Below are 13,094 nucleotides of genomic sequence, written 5' to 3'. Positions count from 1 at the left end.
TCTCCTTGATGCTAAAAAATCCCGATTATCTGAATTACTGAAGGTAAAACAGCAGCAGAACAGAAGTCCACAATGACAAAGGTTGAATCTTGTGTTGTGGTGGGCAGAGTCCAGGGATCTTCAATACTGTGCAATCACAGAGAGTTCACCTTCTTGCATTTTGAATTCCTTTACTTCCATCCTAAAATGCCTGTATGGAATAAGGTGTGCTTCAGCAATGTCAGGATATATTTTTTTTTTTATCCTGTCTCTTCCTTACATTTTATTTCAGGTTTAAGAAGAAATGTGGTTAAGATAAGAGGAGAGGAAGGCCCTTAATTTTATCACCATCTTCCATAAAAAGTTCTTGTAGAACAGTGTGAAACAGAAGACAGAACAAACTCACTGAATACTCCACAAACTCACTGAAATCACACCAAGTAAGAACACACATTTAGATCCAACAAACGCAGTTATCTTTACATGAGTGAATGTAATGGCTTGACCCTGGCTGGATGCCAGACACCCACCAAAGCCTCTCTAATACTCCCCTCTAGAATTGGACAGGGGAGAGAAAATAGAATGAAGGTTCATGACTTGAGATAAGAACCAAGAGAGATCACTCAGCAAATACTGTCATGGGCAAAACAGACTCGAATTTGGGATATTAATTGAATTTATCACTAATAAAACCAGAGCAGGAAAATAAGAATAAAATAAGATCTTAAAAACACCTTCCCTCCTCTTTCCTTCCCTGCTCTACCTCTTCCTCTTAGTGATACAGGGTGATGGGGAATGGAGGTTATGGTCAGTTTTTCACACTTTGTTCCTGATGCTGATTGGGGAGAGGAGTCCTACCCCTGCTCCAGCATGGGATCCCTTTCATGGGACAAAGTTCTCCACAATCCTCTCCAACATGAGCCCATTCCATGAGAAACAGTTCTTCACAAACTGCTGCCACATAGGTCACTCTTCTGTGGAGTGCAGCTCTGCCATTCCTCAGACACAGACTGTTCCAGTGTGGGTACTGGGTAAGAAATCCTGCCAAGAAACTTGTTTTAGCCTGAGCTCCTCTCTCCATGGCTCTGCAGTTCCTGGCCAGGACCTTGCTCTAGCACAGGCCTCCCGTGTATTCACAGCCTCCTCTCAGGCATCCACCCGTTCCAACACTGATCTCCTCTATGGGCTGCAGGTGGATCTCAGCATCCCTGTGCTCCTCCATGGGCTGCAGGGGCACAGCTGCTTCTCCATGGTCTGCACCACAGACCTCCTGGCTCCTCCTTCCCTTTTCTCTCCACTGACCTTGATGTTTGCAGAGTTGTTCTTCTCACATATTGCAATTACATCTGTGCAAAAATTTCTTTTCCTTCTTAAATATGTTATCACTGATGCATTACCACAGTTTCTGATTGGCTTAGCCTTGGCCAGTGGCATGTCTATCTTTGACACCAAGGTCTGGCTCTGCTAAATGAGGAGGGAGCTTCTAGAAGCTTCTCATAGAAGCCAGCCCTGTAGCCTCCCTGCTACCTGGCCATCCAAACCCGATACATTCCACCCCTTGCTTCTGAAAATAATATATTTAAGAATGATCACTAAAATCCACATTCACCACACAACCTGCCCTTGCACCAACAAATGCGACCAAACAAAACAAAATAAAATTCCCTGCACAAAACCCAAAATAACACCCTTAGAACAGAAAAAAAAAAATGGACAATTTACACAAAATTCAACTCATCCATTCATCACAATTATGACAAAAAATCCCCATGATCAATCCACTCTTTGACGTGGTTCACTACTTGTTTTGCCCATTACTTCTCCCAATTACTATATTTATCTCAAAATCCTCATGATCCCATGTTTTGGCACCAAAACCACTGCAGTGGGTTGACCCTGGCTGGATGCCAGACACCCACGAAAGCCTCTCTATTACTCCCCTTTGCTACTGGAAAGGGGAGAGAAAATATAACAATATTATCAACACCTTTCTAGCTGCCAATGCAAAGCACAGCACTCTGAGGACTGCTGTGGGAAAATGAACTCCATTTCAGCCAGACCCAGTACAGTGAATATGTTGAAGTTAAAAAGGAATGATCCTACTATTTTAATTTTTTTTTCATTATTAGGATAAGTACCTTACTGGCTGATGACAAAGCTGTGTTTAGAAGAGCTTTGCATACTTCTAAAAAGTCATTCCTCTCTTTTCCTAAATGGAAAGAGACTTGCAGGTCAAGTGTATACGTAGAGAAAGTTCAGAATAAAATTCTGGAAGCAGCATGAAGAGGTCTGTGATCTTTTCTACCCTAAGTGAATAGGAAAAAACCTGCCAGGCCTGCTAAGTCTGTAAACATTGCTTTAGTCCCATAAGAGTGAATTAAAAGGAAGTTCTACGGTTTTTACAGAGCAGTTAAGAGTATGATCTCAGACAGTTACAAAGTGCATCTTTGAAGTCTACAGAAGAGATGGTGCACAGTGACAATAATGATCTCTTAAGCATTATTTGCCAGGCTTCCTCAGTAATAAGGTTTGTACAATCCCCCATCTGTGCACTCATGCCCATTCTTCCACCCACCACCCTACCTCCCGCCCTGTTTCCCTGCTTCAAATTTAAACTGGCAGGGGCTGAAATGCAAGATTTGTACGGCCCCTGGAAGTTTTGGAAAGAGAAACAAATTTCACCTGTTTCCTGACAGTGGGAAAATCCATAAAAGAAGCTGAATTTTCTGTAAAAATTAATTATACTTGGATCTTTTTTGACTCCAGTGGCACAAGGTACCACAGAAATAATCCATTGACAGGATCTTGTCAAGATGCACAGTGTTGGAAATAGTGGCATCTGAGGAGAAAGAATAAGAGCAAAAGACACAGCATCATGCATCCTCCAAGCTCTCCCTTTTTCTTTCAGAATCCAGTGGCCTCCCTAGTACGCTGCTTGGGAACCTGGGAAAGTCATGGAGCTCAATGAATTGATCTCATCTCAGGTTTCTAGCAGTCAGCCCTCAAGGTCTGCCTGATGCAGGAACTGCTGTCAGGTTCAGATGACGACACCTAATTTTTTTCCACTGGTCCTACAGTTTGAATCCTCTCAGCTGACAGAGCATCTCCTACTTTACTCTTACAGCAGATCTGGGAAAGTTCCTCCATGTGCTCATGTTGATTTGACCTCAGTTAATTCTCACCTTACTGGGAAGTGTGAAAAAGAGCTTTTTTTCCCTTTTGTTTTGAAGAGAGTGTGATTATTTGGACTGAGTACGCAGCTATATTTTCTGCCATTTTCTCATAAAATTTTGAACTCAAGTCTGATTGAGGCAACCACACTACCTGTAAAGATGGTTACATTCCCTCAGGTCTCAAAAAAATAGGAAGTCACACCAGGGCTGAACATTTAGAAGTTCACTTTTCGTAACTTTTTATTCCTGTGTCTGATTACTCAGTTGAAGAAAATAGCCTGTCTGCTGTTGCCAAAAAAAGGATATGGGAGAAGACCAAAAATACATATGGAGTACCAAAACCACTATCATGAGTCAATTAACTATTCAAACAGTTGTCATACACAAAGCTATGGGAAGTCACATTGCCTAGCTGAAGGTGACCTTCACAGGCTTGCGATGTGGCTCCATGAGGTCTTATGAGGTCTCTATGAAGTCCAATGAGGCCCAGTGCAAGATCCTGCATGTGTGTCAGGGCAATTCCAATAGCAAATACAGGCTGGGTGAGGAACTGATTGTGAGCAGCCCTGAAGAGAACTTGGAAGTGTTGGTTAGTGAGGAGCTCAACATGACTCAGCAATGTGCATTTGCAGACCAGGAGGCCAACCCACATCCTGGGCTGCATCCAAAGCAGTGCAGGCAGCAGGGTGAGGGAGACAATTCTCCCCCTCTGCTCTGCTTTGTTCTGGTGAGACCCACCTGCAGTACTGCAGCCAGCTCTGGGGACCCCAGCGTAAGAAGGACATGGACCTATTGTAGTGAGTCCAAAGCTGGGCAACGTAGATGGACATAGGGCTGAAACACCTCTCCTATGAAGACATGCTGAGAGTTGGAGTTGTTCAGCCTGAAGAAGACCACAGTACCTAAAAGAGGTTGACAAGGAAGCTGAAGTGGGACTTTTTACAAGGGCATGGAGTGATAGAACAAGGGTGAAAATTCAAAGAGGGTAGGTTTAGATTAGGTATTATGAAGACAATTAGGAAGACATTCTTTACTGTGAAGAAGGGGAGGCACTGGAACAGGTTTCCCAGGGAGGTTGTGGATGTCCCATCCTTGGAGGTGTTTGAGGCCAGACTGGATGGGCCTCTGAGCAACCTGGTCTAGTGGAAGGTGTCCCTGACTGTGGCAGCAGGTTGGAAGTAAATGATTTTTAAGGTCCCTCCCTATTGAAATCATTCTATAATTCTATGAATTAAGACAATTGTAAAAAGCATCATGTCTACCTCCTTTTCATTAATGTTCCTGGTTTTTTTCATAGACAGAAGCTCAAGAAACTAGAATGTGTTGTAGTAGAAAGCTTTTTGGATTAGATTTCTACAGTAAAAATTTTTAATGGATGCTCTAAATCCAAAATTATTATTAACAGAAACACTTCTATTAACATATCTATTAACCTACTAAAAGACCATGTTATTACAGCAAGCCTGAATATCCCAATCATGCAAGTAATAAAACAAAAAAATCTTTTGTATTTTCAGTTCCAGTTAACTCATATTCCTATAAGTAGCTAAACCTGACATCTAGAAATGCAAGCCGTCAAAATTTATCAGTCCTTGTTTCACACATTCTATATTTCAACCAAAGGGAGAAATTCTGAAGGTTGTAATATCGTCTTGCTCTGCTCAGACTGGAGTGATTCTGCTCTGGGTGATGCCTGTGTTCCTCAGCACAGCCTCTGACCTCCTCCTGGAGGTTATGACACCCCCTTCTCAAAGCGACAGGTTTGCTTGTAGCATCCTGCTCTGATTAGTTTGGTGGGGTTGTCCTCACTTTTAACAGGCAAACTGTGGAAATCTTAGACAAGATAGTTACAGGCTTCTGCCTACTCCTTCTCACATGGCAAATAAAACTGTTGTTACCAGACTTTGTGGTTGCCACTCTCCCACGGCCTGAAGTCTCCAGCAATTGTTCATGTTGGCTTTCCTCAGCACTAGTTGTGATTAGAAAACAGGTTGAGAGAAAGAATGCAGAGAAAGAAGTTTTCTTAAAAATGCACTGAGTAACAAAGTTACATTTATTTTCCTAAGCTGGAAATTTTCATGCCATTTTTCATCAATAGTATGGTTAAAAGCAAGATGTCATGGATGAAATTTACCTGGAATGGAATCACTCTGCAGGAATATTCAACAACTAATATAACACAAGGCTCCTGTTTAAATCTCTTCTAATGACCAACTAGACGCCCTTTGTGAAGCTAGAATAATTGGCAAATGGTTTTCTAACTGTCAATAACTGGATATTTTTTGTTGAATACTTAATGATAGGACTTTTTTTCAAACTAGTTGCATTCTTAAATGAACTCCACAGGCAGGTTTGTTTGTTTGTTTGTTTGTATGACACAAGGGATATTATTCTTCTCTTTTCTTCTGAGGATAACTTCAGCACACAGAAAATTTTCCTAGGCTTTAAGATGATTTGGCTTCAGAAGTACACTCTCAGAGACACGTAAGCAGCACTGTGTTTCTAAAGAGTAATGTCCTGGTTGAAAGAGAAGATGTAACCAAGTACAATAAGAAACATGAAGAGGAGTGAGAGGAATATGAAATGCTCCATGGTTAACAGAGCTTGGCTGCTTTGGAGACAAAGAAGACAATCATAAGCAAAGAAACTGGCTGGTGGTATTAAACCACTGCCTGAAGAAAACCTTTCCTGTTTCACCTCCTGGTCTGTTACAGCTTGCAGTACGTATTTCTTATCTTCTTGGACTTCGGGGTATGTAATGTCATTCTCCTTGAAGCATGAAGAAACAGAATGTACACAGCTTCCCAGAACATCATATGATACTGAAGAGAAGCAGTGAAACAGGAATGTCTCAGTGACGCCCACAGGAACAGTCACCATTGCCAAATTGTCAGCATGCCTCTGCAATGCCAGACCACAGCGAGCATATGGATAGTTTAGGCTTCCTGCCATTAGACTGGATTACTGAAGCACACGCTTCATGCAGATCTAGTCTAGCTTTGTGTCAGTGGAAAAAAAAAAATTCCACTACACACAACCTACTGGACCTAAGAACAAGGGCTAGTTCTTGGGCAACTTCCATGGAAAAGCATTCGTCAAGTTCTGTGGTACCTCCCTGGAGAAATCCATTGTGTGATCTGTGATTACACCCCTGAGACCATGAACTGAGGTGTGAAACAAAAATATCCTTCCCTTTTGTAGAGCAAACATGACTGACAGCTCTGAAAAATCCCTCTAGCAAATGACACTACCAGGGATTTTCATTCTGTTACAACTCACGCAGGCTGCACGGCAGCAATTTGTGCAAAGCCTGCTCTCGACAGCCTCTCCAGGCAAGAGAGCTATAGTGAAAGACATACCCAGTGAAAGATACCCCCAGAACCTTGAGTGAAAAAATGTTCTGTATATTTTGAAAGAGAAAACTTCAAGTATGATGGAATTGGATATTTCAGGCATTTCCTTTAGAAAAACATTAAACCTAAGCCACAAAAAAATCCACTGTGTGAATAACAGAGTGGATTACCAAACTTTGGTCTCTTTAGTAGCAGATTCTGGTACAGTTGGCAGGGCTGTAGTCTCTGTTGCAAAATGACCAAGTAATTTACCACATTTTCATGTATTTTCCTTATGGAAGATTATTCCAGCAAAAAATTTAGTGTTGAAAATTGCAGTATACTGACAAAATAAAGAAAATCAGAATATACTATCCTGCGCTGCAGTTGACTAAGTAGCTGTCACCAGTCCTGAATGAGCTAGAAATATGGTTATATAAAATATTCTTCCTTTTGAAGCTGACATGGTATTTATATCCCTGTTGGTAACTCTGTATTACAAATCTGAGATCTAGGAAGGGTTCCAACTAATATGTTATAGAGATAACATAATATACCTCTACATTTGTTTCACTTCAGACAAGAAGCAAAATAAAAACTAGAACAACAGTTAAATAGCAAGTTAAATATTGGTTACGATATATATCTATCATTCTGCAAACACAGATGAATAATTATACTAGCTTGAATAATCCTATGCAAATCATCTATTTGCAAATAAAATTCCGTAATACTAAATATTTGTGAAATAAAGGACAAAACGTTCACGCCAAACACTCACTTGAATACAGGGCTTAAAACATTCTTTTCATGTTTGCCTTCCATTTTTTGGCATATTAATTGAATTTTCTTTTGTACTGGCACCATACAGGAATGATTTGATCAAGAACTCTTTAAATATTAGCAACGAGCCAGAGCAGCCTCAGTCTTGTTAGTTGTAATGTAAATGCAAACACATGCAATGTTTATTTCTGGCATCATACTATTGTGGCCTCTCCTGTAGGCCAAAACCATTATTACCCAACATAGTATAATTAGATGTATTTTCAATTAATACACAGAAATGTCTTTTTAAAGCTAGTTAATCTTCATGTCAGGTATCAATGTATGTTTTACTTAATACCTCAATATATTGTAAAACTGAAAATAACAACTACCTATGTAGAATTTCAGTAAAAGGATTTCTAATTATCTTACCTCCCTTACAAACTGTCAGGCCAGAGTTAAAAAAAGAAACTACATATCACTATGTAGGCTTTCTCTTCAGCAAAAAAATGCCATGTACAACATCCTGCAAAACTGATCACATTCTTCTCTAAAGGTTTTATTCAACGCTGTCAACTACTAGTAATTTTACATAATAAAAATTATTCCAAGTAAAATACCTTTAAAATATCCTCTGGAAACATTCTCTTTATAATCTACAAATACAAAAATACACGTTTGTGATTTAACATATTAATTATAGGAATCTAACTGTTCTGGCAATCCTTCACATCCCTCTTGTTTGTTCCTACACATGAAACTTAGTCACTGCTTGCCCAAGGAAATATTGGAATGAAGATCACTCCAGATTGGGTGCACAAAAATAGGTATGTTTAAATAGGTCATAGCAAGATGCTGTTGGAAGAGACTGAGTAACCACTTTTATGAACTCTGACTTTGTACACACAAATTTTCCTAACAGCTCCTTGCTAATGGGGTATTGTTCTCTCAAGCATAATTTTATCATTTATAACAAAGGTACTTCCATACAGCTCCACTGGTGAAACCAAACTGTGGAATGAGATGAATTATACTGCCAGCTTCTTTATGGTTCATTTGCACTAATCTTTCGATGTGCTGGATGAAGTTGTAAGCCTATAAAACAACACGTCATCGATGCCACTGGGAATTTCTCGAGGGTTTAAGGTGTTATGACCATGCATGATAAATTGCAAGACACTGGAAGAATTACAGATATTGCAATTTCTAAGAACTACAATACTCATACAATGGTTTGGGTTGGAAGGGGCCTAAAAGTCATCTTGTTGTAACCCCCTGGGCATTAAACTCATTAACAATTATTAATCTAAGAATGTACAGGCATACTGTATTCAACATAAGGCAGAGATAATTGTGGTTTATGCATTACATTATTTTGAAAAAATCTGTTTGCCATATTCATGACAATGCAAACACATTCACATGTGTTCTTACTCATCCTCTTAATAAATATTAATTTACCCAACTGATGTGGAAGTACTGTTTAGTTAGTTACTCTATGTTTATGGAAGATTTTCTTAAGTAAGGACTTATTGCTCAACTAACGTCTGTCTTGAATACAAAATCATTGATAGAATACCAGATCTCTTCACCAGCTTAACAGATATCAAAGGGGCTCCTAGCTATTGACAAGATAGGACATGGACAAAAAGCAGGATTCACAGCTTCTTACACACTGTCCATTGCACTCTGCGCTACCCATCTGTTCTCCTCCTAACCTTGACACGGCAATTTTCAAACAGCAGTGGTGCAATGCCATCCTAAAGAACTCTGTATGGCCTCCTGTGGAGCAAATCGTGACACAGGAACATCCCCATTAGTAGGAGTCCAATAAAAATTGGCAGCTAGTATTTTGGAAGGCTGCTTTAAAATTCCCATTCCTTAAAAAGGAAGAAAATCTCATTTCTTAAAAGTTATGTATTATTGGATTACAACTACTTATGCAGTGAAATGTGCCATTGCCTGTAACCTACTATTGTGTTTCAACAGTTGGAATGTGCGATATGAACAAATCTGCAATATTGTAACTCACAGGTCAAAAAGAAGGAAAAAAGAGAAACGTTTTCTTTTACAAATTCTGGAGACTACATTTAAGGTGGTATAGGGTAAAATTTAAAATTCTCGAAAAAATTCTTTCTGCAAAAGAAAAAAAGAACATCCTTCTTATCAAGTGAGACAACAAAATGGTTTTACTGTAGTACATTTATATCACTAAAATATTAGTGTCAATGTTATGAGATTAGGCTAAAAATGAATCTATTAATCATATTTTAATGCTGTGGAAAACTATGTTTGCATGTAAATTACTGCAACACCCACAATGACTTGCATTTTCACCCTTCAGAAAAAATGCCAGACTTCCATAAGCGTATTTATAGTGCCTAAAACCAGGCTGGTGTTTTGTAAGAGAAGAAGAAAAAAAAATCTTGATATGTTATCAGCTGCAACTGAGGAATAAATGGAAAGGAAGGAGAAGTGAACTGTGACAGATGATAACAGCAGGTTGCTGAATTTTTCAGTTACTTGCAGACTGCTTGTGGGAAGAGGTTGCGGCAGTGTGCTCTGAGCTGTGCCACATTTCCACAGTGACATTCATGAAGCACTCCTGTTGAACTTGAGGGAATTAAGACATGGGCACCCTAACTTGCCCTGGCTTTCACACAGCTCAAGAACTTACTCAGAAACAGTGGCAAGAATGCAGTAAGAACTACAGCTGACTTCATTAAGTTTTCCATCACGTCTAACAGGTGGTACTAAAGCTCTATGCACCACAATGGTATGTTTTATACATGAGCATATAGCACCACTTAATATGAAGACTGCCAAATACCTTACAAGCCTTCCTTATAACCTTAACACACCTCTGTGCATGTGGGCTGACATTTTCTGTTACTGGGAGTTTTCCTCTGAAATATTCTTTAAAAATTTCAGCCAAAAGAATCCCACTATAAACAAAACTAGTGAAAATATTTATTTTTGCTTGTTTAAAAAAAGAGAAAAAAAAGTAAAAGTGGTCTTAGCTTCAGTCCTTCAGTCCCTACTCTTCTACTTGCTCCCTGCTTGCTCAGGGATCAGTGTTGTATTGGTTTTCTCTGCCTCCTCACACTCTTCCCTGCTCCACTGTGGGTCCTTCCCACAGGCTGCAGTCATACAAGAACTGCTCCATCAGTCTCCTTTTCATAGGGCACAGTCCTTCAGGTATGGACTGCTCCAGCAAACATGATCCTGCATGGGCTTCTCTCCGTGGGCTGCAGCTTCTCCCAGGGCATGTCTGTCTCCTGCAATGTAGGGTTCTCCATGGGCTGCAGGTGGATCTCTGCTCCCCTGTGGATCTCCACGGGTTGCTGGGGCACAGCTGCTGCACCATGGTCTGCACCACAGGCTGCACCACAGGCTGCAGGGGCATCTCTGCTCCTGTGCCTGGAGGACCTCCTCCCTTGCTGACATTGGTGTCTGCAGGGCTGTTTCTCTCACATTTTTCTCACTTGTTAATATCAGAATGCTAATTTTTGGGGGAAATAGGGACAGAAAATAAATTATGCATATGCGTGGTCTTCATCTTACTCAATATGGTCTCAGCTATGGTGTACTTGCGAGGTCTTTCTAAAGGGCAATACAATACATTCTCTCAGTCACTGACAGCCCACAAGCAAGATCTGGCCCTGGCTTCTCTCAAGGTTTGCCTCTCTTTATGCAGTTTATTAATTTAGTCTTACATGTTTCCCAGAACAGAGTTTTCAACACCATGAATATCCAGATACTCCCATATTTGCCATATTTCGAGAAATGAGGACTAAATGAAATAATTAGGCAAAGTCCTCCTGTGACCTATATATTTTTTTCATGGTGTTTATTGAGAACCCCGCACCCCCTTTTATCAGGGTCTAACACATCAACATTTGCAGCCAGTTTCTCTGATTCATTGTGCAGATTCAATTGGATTTGAGTTCAAATTCAGTTGTACTGGAAGCTGTACCTGAACTGTGGAATTCAGGCTATGCTGGAAGCAGAACTTCATCGTATCCCATCTCTGTAATGCCCTTTGAAGAAGAGGCTTTATATAATGCCAGAATGATTTTTGCTTTTATATTTCCTTTATATATATTTGTACTTCTGTAGACTACTGTTGTATAGTTATATAGTTCCTAACTAGCTCCAGTACTTTTCCCTACCTTTTTCCTATCCTGATAGGCAGAAAGACAAAACACATTCCAGAGGCTTCAAGCCCTGGAGGGTCCAAGGACTCCTATTCTATCTGGGTTGTTTCTGGGAGCCTAGGTTGAAAGTAGCTCTTTGAGACACATTTTCATAAACAAAGTTTAGTTCCTACCTAAAGCAGGGCTATAGAAGAGGTGGGACATAAAGAGGGGGAATTACTTCATCACCTGTGCTTCTAATTGGGGATTCTTGTCAATTATGCTAAGTTTCTAAATTTAAAAAACTGCATTCATTCTGTGCAGGGTGGGCATTTTTCCATATCTGACCCTTGGAGGCCTCCAATAAAGACCACCCTTTATATTACCTCCTATACTAATATTGTTTCAAAAGTGTGTCATTTCTACATCTTAAAGGTGTCAAAACCTGTAGGTTTTTTAGTTATATATCCCAACTCCCTGAAATTATCTCATAGCAGAAAGATTTCAGTCTGTCCCTCCCTTTCTTTGCAATAGGATCATGTTTTTTACTTAAGGCACTGATAATTTCCTGTCCTCTAAAAGAGCAAAGATACTGTCCAGTGACCAAGAGGGCTGTGCAGTGCTCTCTTCCTTCACTGGTATACCTAAATAGATTGCAAAGCTGATCAATTCACTAAAGAGGGAATTGAACTCCCGTTGCAATTGTTCTGGTTTTAATCCCAGCTTGTTTCTCAGCATTTCCCACATAATAACACCCCACGCTCTGTTAGAAACGTCGTTCTCATTTCTTAGCCACTCCACTGAGACACTGAGTTGAGGGATTGTTCTAATTACTAGTGGTGAAAATGTCCAAGTGGACTTGAGTATAGGCAATATGTTTACACATTTACTTATTCTGGTTCATCCTAATAATGCTTAGGTGCTCTAGCATATGAATTTTTGCACACATTTAATTGGCAGAATTTTCTTTCTTTTGTTAACAGTTACAAAAGCAATGTAAGCATTAATACTTAAAAAATGCTGATTTTTAGGATGTGAGTATACGGGAACATGCATTGAGTGTTGTATTTTATTTAGTGTTTGAGGGATAGAAGCACCTGAATCCTCACCTTATTTTTACCTAAATGCATGAAAGATATCACATGTCTAAAAACTTGGCCCAAGCTTTCTTTAATTGTTTCTTTAAAAGCCAAATTAAACACTTGACGATAATTCATCTCAGTGGTTGTTCTTGGCATTCTCACCATTTCATACAAGGGAGTGGGCTGTAATGGGTTGTAAAATTTTCTTTGGGGATGCATGGTAATGGATATGTTTAATAGAATTACACTTCTGGAGCTGATTACTTCTAGTTTGGCCAGGCACTGATAGTACTAAAGGCATTATTGTGGTAATCTTGGCATGGAGTGGGGAGGAAAGTAGTGAAAATTAAAGAAGTATCAAAAACTAAGCAAAAATATAACAACAGAGTAATCTCCCTCATTTCAAAGAAGTCAAAAATACAATTTTTGTTTCTTGTTTCCTAAGGTATAGCACTGTACCACTGCCTCACATAGAAGAGCAGTATTCCCCACAACTGAATGAGCTTTTATCTTGTATTCAGACTTCTAACACAAATGGTCATAGAAAGCTAATACAAACTAGCAGAGAAACCCAAGGATAGGCATACAACCTGAAAATAATTTACTTCCCCCCCCCAGATTTACTAG

This window comes from Zosterops lateralis (genome assembly GCF_965231275.1).
Source record: "Zosterops lateralis genome assembly, chromosome: 1".
In the NCBI taxonomy this organism is placed as follows: Eukaryota; Metazoa; Chordata; class Aves; order Passeriformes; family Zosteropidae; genus Zosterops; species Zosterops lateralis.
This window is presented reverse-complemented; position numbering follows the sequence as displayed.